The sequence below is a fragment of the Haemaphysalis longicornis genome, unplaced genomic scaffold (genome assembly GCF_048455015.1).
Source record: "Haemaphysalis longicornis isolate Haplotype H1 unplaced genomic scaffold, Haemaphysalis longicornis Haplotype H1 scaffold_17, whole genome shotgun sequence".
NCBI classification, from domain to species: domain Eukaryota; kingdom Metazoa; phylum Arthropoda; class Arachnida; order Ixodida; family Ixodidae; genus Haemaphysalis; species Haemaphysalis longicornis.
The window spans coordinates 7309830-7322943 of NW_027526276.1; the positions used below are offsets into that span (position 1 = coordinate 7309830).

Below are 13114 nucleotides of genomic sequence, written 5' to 3' on the forward strand. Positions count from 1 at the left end.
GCTCCTGGCGCGCACTTCAAATGGCCGTTCCTTTGTTCGTTTCTTTCCTGTTTTCGGGGGTTTGATGCGTCCCCCTCTCAGGGGGTGCCCTTGACACATGACAATTACCCCCTGCTTTAAGAGTTTTTTCTCAAAAAAACTGCTTCATCTTGGCTACAGATGTCTTGTTTTTCGACCAGCGTTGCTGACTTCTCATAAGTCCACTGTTCACCAGCGCAGATCACTTAGCACATAACACTTTTCAGTCACACTTCACCACCTCACCAATACGTCAATCTACTCAACCACTCTGCTCTAGCACATCATAAAAAATCAAATATCAACGATCTCTTATTCCCCAACACTCCTCCCCAATCCACACAAATTAACGTTTTTCCTCCTCCTGCTCCTCAATCCGCACTTTGCAACCACTACTTCTACATCGACAGTTCATTCACTTACACCAACCTACTCATACAGTCTGCCCTAGCATCACAAAAAATCAAACACTTCAATAACTATCAAGCTAGCAAACACTCCTTATCTATATACACTTCTAAACGACCTCATTTCCATGTACACGTCATACCCCTACAACGCCTTTTCATCCGCATGATACTACAACACTTGTGCTTTACTTTAATACACAACCTACTTCTCAAATACAAACTTCGTCCCTCAATCATTCATATCTCTATTACATACCTCTACACCAAGCTTGCCTTTTCACTATACTACAACATGTATGCTCTACCACAACACACCACTTATTCGTCACCGTTATGGGTCCTATTCTGTCCAAGTCGACTCCATGATTTCCATCAGGTTTGTTGACCTATGGCTTCATCTTCACCTTCTTCCGCCTTAACCACTCAGCAACTTTCGCTACACAATCCAATCGGTTATCACAACTATCTTCCTTCATATTGCTCGTGTGTCGGTGGCACAAAGCCTGGTTCGATGGTCGCGCTAGAAACCAACGCTTTACTATTCCACCTGCCACTCTGCTCTTGCGCGCTGTTTTTTGCCCCCTACGAGCTCGCAAGCTCCTTAGCGCGTCACCTGTTTTTCGTGAGGTACCCGTCTCGTGGTCACTGTGGGCGTTTTTCTCACCCTGTCTCATCTTGGCGCCTCGTCTGTTCATTCGCCCTTCTCCGCGCCTTGTCTGGGCAAATTTTCGAGACCGACCGCCTTTCAATCTGGCATACCCCTCGCATTTCGCAACCGGACTACTGCTGACCGACTGTGCTTTCTTGCACAGCTTTCTCTTTTGCTTATTTGTAGGCTTTTCATTGCAGCAGTGTACCTGCGCTTGCTTATTCGAAGCTCCCAACGTCCTTTTGCCTGGGATCACTGGCCCCTGCACTGCCTCCTTGTCACACTTCTCTAGATCTAGCTCTTCATCGACGTCACAGAACTTGGACTGAGGTCGCTGTTCTAGTTGGTCGGAAATCCCGGTGCTCGGCTGCGCCCTAGTGGCTGCATTGAACACTTCAGATGCTGAGCTACAAGCTTCCCTGTCTAACAGCGTCGCACTAGCCGTTTCGAGGGTGAGGCTACTCTCACTACTCATGCGCACCTCTAACGAACCCGAACTAAAACCTTCTGTAGGAATGGTATCCCTTCCCGCGGACTGAGTGGCGGGCACCTGAGTCTCAACCATTATTTGTTCGGGTACCTTGAAATCAACTGAGTTGTCAGAGCTATAATGCGGCAGAAAGCTGTCCTCGACTCGCGTGTTCTCGGTGGCTCATTGCCAAGCGCCTGGCCTGCGGTCGAACCACTCCCGCCCAGTTCACTGTCTCGCGCTTCGAACGCGACTTTCTCCTCAGCAGGTTGTCCGAACAAACAAACGTTTTCTTTGTGTTTATTTTTACTCGCGGCCTCATCGTGATCCGCGACCTGCGTTCTATCAAACGCACGTGCTCCTTCGCTGCCGCCGATCTGCGTGCTTTCTTCCTCACGTGCCTCGTAGAGGTCAGCGCCGCGGAATCCTTCTGTCTCACGTGCAGCGCGTTCACGGTTCTTTTTGCGTTCTTTTTCTTCGAGGCACCGCGTCAATTCTGCATGTTACCTTTCCAGCTCTACCATATGAATCTGCAACTCTCTTTCCTCGGCCTCAAGCCGTTCCCTTGCTTTGCGAGATTCTTCAATCTTTGCATCCAATGTCTGATTGACTTTGCGGCTCTCTTCATTGTACAATTCGACAAACTGTTCTTTGCTCAAACCTCGCGTCTGAACCAACGTCAACAACCTTTCCCAATCCATTCTCCCAGCTGGTAAGACACGTGACAGGGCCCGATGGAAATATCCTGGGTGAGGATAAATCAATCCTGGCAGGCTCGCCAATTATTTGTCACGTGAACGGATGGTGGGGTGGTCTTTACCAGCTCGGAGCAATGGACACCGGGAAGCCGTTGACGAGTTGACAAAACACCCATAAAAAACCGCACAATAAAAAAAAAACCCTAACGCAAAGCACTCAATAATTAAACCACACACAAACGATAAACACTCACATCTCTAACTAACGATCCCAACCTACAGCTCAACTCTAACCCAAAAGTCTCTACAATAACGTTCTACACTATTATTTCAAATACACTCCTCAATCAAGTTCTAGTTAATTTCTCTTGTACCACAACTCCCTAGTTGTGTCCTTTACAACTGCGTCCCTACTGGACTGGCCTACCCCGATCGTCGGCGCTGACGTGTCGCACCCTTGCGTGGCCGCGACTCGGTGGTAGCCGTCCTCGTCTCGCTTCTTCGGTGCCGGCGTTCGATGCGCGCGGTCACTCCTTGGACGGCGTGGGCTCCGCGCGTCCTCACTTCTTTCCTCTGTGGTTACCCCCTGGTAGCCGCTCTCGCTGGAGGTCCTTGATTTGATGCCGGCGTTCGACGCGCGCGGTCATCCCTTCGGCGGCGTGTTTCCTCGGTGGCTACCTCCTGGTAGCCGCTGCCACTGGAGGTTCCGGTAGGCTTGGCACGAACGTCGCCTTTCGGGGCCGTCGAGACGAACGTCGACGGAGCGTGGACGCTGGCCGCTGGTGCCCGACCGATGCCGCTGGGGCCACGAAGACACGGGTTCGTGGTGCACCTAGGATGACAGTGCCGATGCGAAGTCGGCCCGCTCCCGCCCAGGCTCGGATGGCGTGGTCGATGGCCTGGCCGCGTCCCCCTGGCTCGTTTGTTGAAGCGCACGTGCTCCGGCCGCCTCCTGGTTTCTTAGGTTTCTTGCCTCCCCCTTCTCTTTCTGCGTCCCGCTTTTATACCCTCTGGGCTCTCTCGTGGCGCACTCCCATTGGCTTCTTGCTTCTTCCCTGTCCTTATATGGTAATCTCGCCAATTGTCCCATGCGTGGCCTTCCCTGATTGGCCAACCATTGCGCTGCCACCTTTGCCCATGATTCCTCGGTGCGTCGGCGCTGGCGCTTGCTGATTGGCGCGCTCCTGGCGCGCACTTCAAATGGCCATTCCTTTGTTCGTTTCTTTCTTGTTTACGGGGGTTTGATTCGTCCCCCTCTCAGGGGGTGCCCTTGACACATGACAGAGGGCATAGCGAGGTACAGGTTAGAGATAGTGTGGCGTCGGCCATAGAGTTTACCCATATATTCTAGTGAGAAAATCTATGGCCTCAGCCTTTTCTTTCCTCCATGGCAGAGTTACTCAATATTGAGTAACTCTGGGCTCTATGCTCATGATAGTGATGCCTCGGCTCTCGGCTCATGATGGCGACGATGATTTATTAGTCATGACCTTTGCAACGGGTCGGCCCTGTGAGCCCCCTGGACAATTAAAAGGAACGAAAAACCAAAAACGTTAGCGTTATAATGACGCCCCCTAAAAAAGGTTTTTGTCACTGGGGTTGATTAGATGCGCCGAAAGGGTGTGAGGACGTGGCGCAGCAGCACCGGGAACGCGGGGAGCAGGAGGGAGTGGGGCGTCGGACGCCACACAGCCGTTCTTACCGGCAACACGCATCAGTTTCGTGCACTGCGCCCCGTTCCGTTCAGACGTGATTTTTTTCCGTGAGTGTGTGTAGTCCAGCGAAACTGAAAGAGCTTCGCTGGGTCATCCGCCATCATATGAATTGGTCGATCTACCAGATTTTTTTGTCTGCATATATCAGAAATAATAATTAAGCTCCCCCTTGGGCTTCTATTTTATTGCGATTCCCCTCTTGGTGCTTTGTTACTCTTGGCGCAAACACTTTAAGGAATTTTGCCGGATCAGCTTACATTGTTCTTCCCATGCAATTTTCGCAGCCGGGCCTCCGGCAGTACTGAGAAAGCCGGTGTGGGAATTTTCCTCTCGTTGAAATTGGGCCTTTTGCTTCCGAAACTTATTTCATTCAGAACTGTTTCCTGGCCCTTCGTGAGATAGATTGCAACCAATTGCAATATTACTCCTTTATTATCTTTGCTCGTGGTACTGTCGTCTCGAACCACATCGGCCCTATCAGGCGCGTAGCCAGGATTTTAAGTGCGAATGCACTTCTTGAGCGAGCCTGAATCGTCCGCCGCCGTCGTCCGCATAGCAACAGCTGCGGGTGCGCGCGCTCCTCGTCTTCCCTAGCAACGGGGGGAGATGGGCGCTCGCTGCCTGGCCGCGTTCCTGCTGACATGGCACATACCCACGTGGGGGATTGGCCAGGAATCAGGCGTGAGAAGGGCTAATGCACCGGCAATTAAGCAATCGGGCGTGAGAAGGGCTAATGCACCGGCAATCAAGCAATCAAGTACAACGACAACACAAATAGGTGTCTGTGAATAAATGCAAGCAATCGGGCAAGCCAATCAAATCGGGCAAGCAAATCGGGCAAGCAAATGCAAGCAAATCAAGCAATCGGGCGTGAGAAGGGCTAATGCACCGGCAATCAAGAAATCAAGTACAACGACAACACAAATAGGTGTCTGTGAATAAATGCATCTTTCTTTCTTTGTAGTTGTGTGTGTGTGATCTCTCTTTCGCGAACATTACCGAACCGCGCAAATTCAACTCGTGCATTCGCACTTTCACATTCTTCCCCTCGGGGAAATGCGGGGTATTTGTTCGGGGGTTATTCTCCGCCCCCCCCCCCCCCGCGCCCCGAAAGAAAAAAAAAACGCGGTAGTTTGCAAGCGCCATTAAAGGCCATGAAGATAAAATACATGTTTGGTTTGTCTAGACTGTCTTGTCCCGATAACAATGATACCAGTTTTACAGCAAACTTCAAAGGAATTATCGATATATTAAATTAAACATTTGAAGCAATGGCGAATCCCCGCCCACTCTCCGTCGGCGATTTCACTATGACAGCACAGGGTCTTGTTGGACGATTGGTGCCCAACGACCTAAGTCACCGCCAAGGAACATGATTGCGCGATTGTAGAGGGGCCTCCATTGATCTAATCATTTGAATTCCAACGTGCAGTTAACACACTCACAACTAGGTTTTAGTGGTAGCACATATATATATATATATACATATATATATATATATATATATATATATATATATATATATATATATATATATATATATATATATATATATATATATATATATATATATATATATATATATATATATATATATATATATATATACAGTCAAACCTCGATATATCGAACACGGGTATATCGAATTATTGCCTATATAGAACACTTTCTATATCACGCGGGAAATCACATGCATTTTTAATTTTTTATTTCGAACTGGGACGGACATGAAATGGGTATATCGAACTCCGCCACCACAGACTGGCCAGGCCGCTCGCGCTCTGTTGACAGGCGGCGAGCTATCCCGCAGCACCCTCGAGGATAGCGGTGGCGCGATGGGCGTTCCCGACTGCTGCGCATCGGTTGCACCGAAGCTGAATTAGACGGTGCAAAAGAAGAATGCGAGCTTGAAGAAACCTGGGCCAGCTGGAGCGCTTTGTTGGGGCTGAGCCACGAAGCATGTGCATTGATGACTTTGTTGGCGGTGACGACTACACCGGAACGACGGCGGAGCTGACGGATGTGGAGATCCTGGCGGGGGTTACTACTGAGCGCACAAACGAAGACGCTACCGAGGTTGTACCCGCAAGCGCAGATAGTGCCCCGCTCCCGACTTCGACCGAGGCTTCAGCGGTTTTGGCCCTACCGCACCGCTACTGCATCGCTATAGAAGGCACCGGCCTGTCGCTTGTGGAACGTTTAGACTACGTTGAGGAAGTCGTGTATAACAGACCAGGCTACCCTGCTGCAGTACTTTAAGCCAAAATATTAAATACTTCGAAGCACCAAGTCAGTATTTACTGCACAATTCGTTCATTTATTGATTTGTACCAGTTTATGACGCGTTTTCTACGTGATTATATATATCGAAGTCTGGTTATATCGAACTATTTCGCGGGCACCGTGCTGTTCGATATATCGAGGTTTCACTGTATATATATATATATATATATATATATATATATATATATATATATATATAAGAGAAGAAAAACTTCGAACAAGGTAATAGCACGATTGTGGCCTACGTTTCAGCAAAGAGAACTTGCTTTTCTCAAGGCAATCTCTCGCCTGGCAGGCACGGTTTATATGGGGGTAGGGCCCCAGGTGAAAGGAGAGGGAAAGATGGAACGGAAATTGAGCAAGCTGGTTGGTTAGAGAGTATATCGGGGGAGATGTTGAGGGGGAAAGAAGGTTGTATAGTTTGAGCTGCGAGGTAGGTCACAGGAAAGTCAGGCGGAAGGGGGGGGGGTTAAAGGGACACTGAAGTGATATGTAAACATTGCGGGATTACTTGCGCAAATTGTAGTCCGGAGTCCCCAGGCCATATTACGACCACTCTGGGCGCGTTTACGCGATTTTATTTAGTAGAAAAATTAATTCGAAAATGCTGTCCTCCTCTCTTTACGCTCGCCCATTTTCTGCGGCGTTTTCGTGTGACGTCGAGAGGAGCCGAGCTCGCAATTGGCTGCGCTACTGCACTGCTCCCCGGCCTGCAGACAGATTCAGTCGGCCCAGCGTTTCGTCCGCCGGCCGCCGACGGGTCGTCGCAATTCGTTCGCTCAGTTGAAACGAACCCAGGACACGTTTGTGAATGGAAGAATGGGCCTTTCTTTACTTGGTTAGTTTGTACACTGTATCTAGCTCCAAGTCAAGGTCGCTTTACACAAGCGCTGCACAAGCGCACATGCGACGCTTCGCTGACTGGTACGCCAGTAGGAAAATATAAGGCCTCTTGAAGGCGGGAGAAGAGTCAGCGAAGTCAATACTATAGGTACTAAGGAAATAAAATCAACTGATATTTTTCAGCGTAAAAATAGGGTGCGGGAAGCACTTTCTTGCGCTGGGCGAACAAGCACAGCGGTCAGCAGCACGACTACGCATCTGCGAACGCTTTTCCGACTACGAAATGCAATTGCTAGACGTGAGCTATTGTGGAAACTCGGGGGACGCTTACTACACGAGCGCAATACAACAAATAGTCACCTAAGCTGCTTGAAATGCCAAAACTAAATAAAAGTGTAAACTTGTTGTACAATATATACCATATTTTACCAAAGTCGGCGTAGTTGCCGATAGGAGCGGACGCAGAATGGTGGGCTCCGAGCGAGCTGCGTCAGCGGCCAACGCAGGCCGTTGTAACTCGTTTTATGCCGTTCCCAAGGACTACAGGATTATTCTGCCGCAAATACCTTCAGGAGAAGAAATGAACCGCACAGTTGTGCTGCATTGTGACACCAAGGGACGACCGTACAGAATTGAAGATTTTCGGCAGCCGCTCAAGGACTTAGGAGTCGTTCAGGAGGTGAGTGGCATTGGCGCGTTCCAAATGTCACACGTGTGGCTTGTGAAGTTTCGCACGGACGACGCGAAGAAGAAGATTGTGGACGCAGGGCAGCTAGACGTGAAAAAATTCCCCCGCATTTCCCCGAGGGGGAGAATGTGAAAGTGCGAATGCACGGTTGTCGGCCCGCTTGCGGCGCTTGCGCTCGGCCCCCGCAGCCCACCGCCTCGCCGCCTTCTCTTCCATCTCTTCCATCGGGTTTGTAGTATCACGTGTACACCACGCAGTTATCAAGCCGCTATAACGCCGCTGAGTCGCCAACGCACGCAGCTGACGACGTAGTTTGAATGCGTTAAAGATATAAGGCGCGTCACTAACACTGATATCACCGTCGCGTCCGTGGCTTGGTCGGTAGAGCGTCGCGCTGCGGCCGCAAAGTCCTCGGGTCGAAACCTGGCGCCGGATGCTGTTTCTTTTTTAAATATAGAGGAGCACTGCGGACGCCGCCGCCGCCGGCGGTGGATGGTTTGGGGTCGCTTATAAAGTGCATTCGCACTTAAAAGCGGGTGTGTCTGGTGGTTGACCCCAACAGACAGGAAATTCGCGTGAAACTCCATTGGGTGTCATTTGATGTGACGAATGACACTATCCGACGTATATTCGGCGCGTACGGCGAAGTGAAGGACGTGACCAGTGAACGCTGGAGAGTAGAGGACTTTGAAAACGCCGACTCGACGACTCGGTTCGTACGTTTGGTTCTTCGAGAGGGCGTGACCTTGGACTGCCTCCCACACCAGCTACGGCTGGGCAAAGGTACGGCTCTTGTGGTCGTGCCTGGAAGAGCGCCCATGTGCCTACGCTGTAACACCGCGGGACACATTCGCAGGGAATGCCGGGTCCCGAAATGCGGCGAGTGTCACGGTTTCGGACATGAGCAAGCTGAATGTACGCGTTCGTACGCGGGCGCAGCAAGACGCGGCACCGACGACGAACACACCGACTTGGTGATGGACGAAGAAGAAGCATAGAACGCTGCCTCAGCTTTTTCGAACGAGGTCAAGGAGGACGCCGACGTGAAAGCTACAACGCAGTCTGTCGTAAGCGAAGTGGCAGAAACAGACGCAAAGGAGCTACCGGCGGACGCCACATCCACAGGTGATAACGCGTCCAGCGAGACGCAGCAAGAAGCAACGGCAAACGCAACCCAAGACCGCAACGCGGAAAATATGGAACACCAAGAAGGCTCGTCAAAGCGACGAGCGGACGCCACATCCACAGGTGATAACGCGTCCAGCGAGACGCAGCAAGAACCAACGGCAAACGCAACCCAAGACAGCAACGCGGAAAATATGGAACACCAAGAAGGCTCGTCAAAGCGACGAAGGGAGCAAACTACGGATATGACAGATGAGCAACGGCTGCGACACCTAGAGCAGAAGTGGAAAGTCGTCGTCGGGAAGAAGAGAAATGTAAACAAACAATGGTCGTCCTCGCTTTCACGCGACGGAAAGTGATCTGGTTCAGTGTCATTGACTCACATGCAGTAATTAGAAAGGTAAGCGCAGTGCTCTTTGCCTCGTTTCGCTAATCAATTATGCCAGTAGAAGTAGCTAAACCGTTGCGATTTGCTACGCTTAATGTGAGAGGACTGGCGACGAAAAAGAGGCAAAACCAGATATATCGATTAGCCACGGACAAGGACATCGATGTCTTTGCTGTTCAAGAGACTAAAATTGACCGCGAAAACCAGACAGAGAGCATGGCGCGACGGTTCGAAAATCAGTATAACGTTTGTGTCAGCCACGCTGTTGGAAATTCGGCAGGGTGTCTTCTTTTTATTCGAAAGAGTATTGGCGCTGTGATAGAAAGTGTTACTGCATGTGTCAATGGAAGATTTATTGTGTGTGACTTTACACTGTCAAATCAGGAATGGATAGTTATATGTTTATATGCGTCAACTAAAGTTCAAGCGCGAAAGGAGGATTTCCAATCGGTGGGAAACTATTGCAAATCGGATCGTTTCCTAGTGTTATTGGGAGACTTCAACTGTGTTTGTTCTTCGCGCGATAAAACGAGTGCAACGCCGTTTCGGGATGCAAGTACAGTTATTTTGAGTGATGTAATTAATGAAAGTGGTCTAGAAGATGTTGGAGCGACTTTTAACAATGGCCCCGTGTTCTTTACACAATTCCAAGGTACTAGCCACGCTAGACTGGACAGAGCGTATCTATCCTTAGAATGGATTCCAGATTGTCGAGAATATGAAGTTTGTCCGGTGACTTTCAGTGATCACTGCTTGGTTTTGTTTTGCATTGGCAGGAAAACAAAAAATAAGAATGCCTTTAGTTGGGAAGGGTGGAAACTAAATGGGAAGCTTTTAGAAGATGACGTGTTCGTAGCTAATACGCTTACGTTGCTAGAAAGTTTGAAAAATGAGGGCAGCTGCCATTGCGAAGGATGGGAACTCTTCAAACAGAGTGTAAAAATCAAAGCAATTGAAAGATCGAGCCTACTAAAACATGAGGCGACAAAGCAAGAAGCCTTATTGCGGGCAAACTTAGAAGCCTTGTTAGCCGAAGAATGCATGAAACCTGGCGAGTACAAAAATGACATACGAACAGTAAAGCAAAAACTTGAAGCGATAGACACAGAGCGTTACCGTGACGCGCTTGTAAGGGCAAGGGCTGAAAAGATAACTGCGGGCGAGATGCCGTCCAAACGAGCCTTAGGCCTTGAAAAATGGCATGCGCGGCGCAATGAAATCGTGGAAATAGAAAATAATGGAACAATTACTCGTGATACAAACATTATAGACGCTGTCTTTTTTGAGTACTATAGTGAGCTCTTCGGAAAACATGAAGTTAATTATGAAATATTTAAGCGAGATTTTCTGACGTTAATGCCCAGATTAGATGAAGAAACAAAAGAATACTTGGAAATCCCCATTTCTCTTGATGAAGTCATGAAAGCTATAGAGAATCTAAATCCCGGAAAATCTCCTGGACCGGATGGCTTAACGGCTGCTTTTTATAAGAAATTTAAGAATGAAATTGCGCCGGTGTTGCAAATGATTTTTAATGAGGCATACGATCTCGATGTACTACCCCCATCCTTCTCTACGTCATACACTGTACTGATCCCCAAAACGGATGATGCCATCAAACTCAGAGATGTGAAATCTTATCGGCCTTTATGCTTAACAAATGCAGACTATAAAATTTTAATGAAAGTATTAGCTAGTAGGCTCCAAACAGTAATGCAAGATATTGTAGGTTCACACCAGACTTGTGGTATCAGAGGGCGGACTATACGCCTCGAGCTTCGCGATCGCTGCGCCGCCTGCCGCCGCTTCTCCGCGGCGTTGACGGGATTTGCGCTGCGTGGCTCATAGGGGCTCGTGCAGTGTTTGGGCTCTGTTTCGCTTCTTTTCGCCTTTCCGCGCCCTAAAACAAACTTGTTATGGTGACGTCTATAGGCAAAGAGTACGTTAGGTCACTTAAAAAGCAGCTGCGTCTTCGTAGAGTACGCGATCGCCTCCAAGAGCTACCCGGGGACGCGGTTCTGCGCGCTTCGTCGCCGCTCTTCCGTGCGTCGGCGGCGGCAGCAACATATCACCCATGTCTCCTCCAGAACATCAGGCACAAGTGAATTCTACTGTCGCCTCATTTAGATTTGATGCTGGCACAATGAGAGGTTGGCTTCATTTTGCAGCGTAGACAACGAATGCGGCTTCGTTTAAAATATATACGTCGCAGAAAAATATGCTTCGGGGATGTGATTACCCATTGTTGGACAATAACTTATGCCTTTTATAAGAATATAAACCATGGGAAAATGTTAAGTATATTCCAAGCCTGTGCGTAGTTAAATATCTGCCCCCACAAGTGCGGAATTAAGAAACATAATAGCTCTAACGGAAATAAAAAAAAAAAAGAAACAGTGCAGCTTCTGACATGATAAATACGTTCGTCGAAACTTAAGCCAGGTAGGGTTCACTAGACCAACTATACGCGAAATGCACTGCTATTTTGCGAGACATCAGGGGGGGGGGCGGAGGGGAGGGGGACGTTGTGTACAAATGCGGAGCGGAATCCAGCAATGAACGTTTTAGTAATCCCACACACAAATCTCGCGTTCACTTACCTTTCGTTTTTTATACTTCAACGAAGAGCTGATCGTACGGCGCACGCATTTTTGGAAGTATACAGGGTAGGCTGGTCAAAAAGCGATGAAAGGTGTCGTTGGAAGAGTGTGGTACGTGATAAGGCCCTCTGATTTCAGTTTCTGCTTCATTCTGTAGGCTTCCTGTGCCATATGATGATATTTTGAAGAAGCATTTAGTCGCGGACACGGATTATATTCTAAGCCAGTCTCCGCGCTGCTAGCAGAGGATATATGTAGCAGATGAATGTTTGCGGGCGCTCACTTCACGACAAGACGACTCTATCGTGTGCTGATCCCCGAGTATTATTATGCATTGTCCATCGTACTTTTGTTGAATATTCCCGAAATTAACACAGACTGGCTTGTAAATGGTGGTGATCAATATCACAGGTATAATATTGGCAAACGTAACGTAAGTGGCGTGCTGTCAGGTATGAGTGCTCCGCTGATTATGTAAGCGCGCAAAACCGATTTAAATCGTAGTGTATAGCCGTAGCATAAACACCTGAGTAAGCGGTGGTTACGGAGACACGGGTAGTAAATTCAGGTCAGTGTAACAACAATCGGCCCCATCATACGCCGGTTCCGCGACGCTGGCCTGTGACACACACCTGGCGCTTATACAGACCGAATATACCACACTTAGATCGCGCCAGAAACATTTACACTGTCGTAAACATACCCCATTTGCGAACAGAGTGACTGCTCCACATAAACAAGGATTTCAAACGCCTGCAAACGGTAAATCTCAGTCGTGAAGGTGCCGCTAAAGCAGCGGCGGCACTGGGGAGCGGGGCGCGGACTCCCACGGCTGTTTTCAAAACGGGCCGCTAGGGGGATTTCAGTGGCGCCCCTACAGGCCGCGCTCGAGGCGTATATTCACGAATGTACATAAGGCGCGTTGTATTCTGGAGTGTTGTGATGCCACACAATCTGGAGTCGCAATGCTCCAGATTGACTTGGAGAAGGCTTTCGATCGTGTGCCGCACGATATCTTATTTCAAATTTTAGAGTACATTAATGTCGGCAAAGTTATTCGAAATGGAGTGCGTATGGCGTACAGTAAATGCACAACCCGTCTTATAGTTAATAAGGCAGTTGGAAAAAGAGTTCAGGTGCAGCGATCGGTGAGGCAAGGATGCCCGATATCCCCACTCCTTTTCTGCATATATATTGAGACGTTTTGCTTAAGTGTCATCAAAAGCAG

The 13114-nt window shown here is 48.9% G+C and overlaps 1 pseudogene across 1 annotated transcript in view; it reads left to right on the plus strand.

Moving 5' to 3' along the window:
* The first annotated feature begins 7551 nt into the window (after window positions 1–7551).
* The window catches only part of LOC144166435 (uncharacterized), a 43115-nt pseudogene continuing 37552 nt past the window's right edge, over window positions 7552–13114 (plus strand). The window contains exons 1-2 of the transcript XR_013321676.1: window positions 7552–7764; window positions 8307–8840. The product of XR_013321676.1 is annotated as an uncharacterized LOC144166435 (transcript). The remainder of the gene's footprint in view (window positions 7765–8306; window positions 8841–13114) is intronic.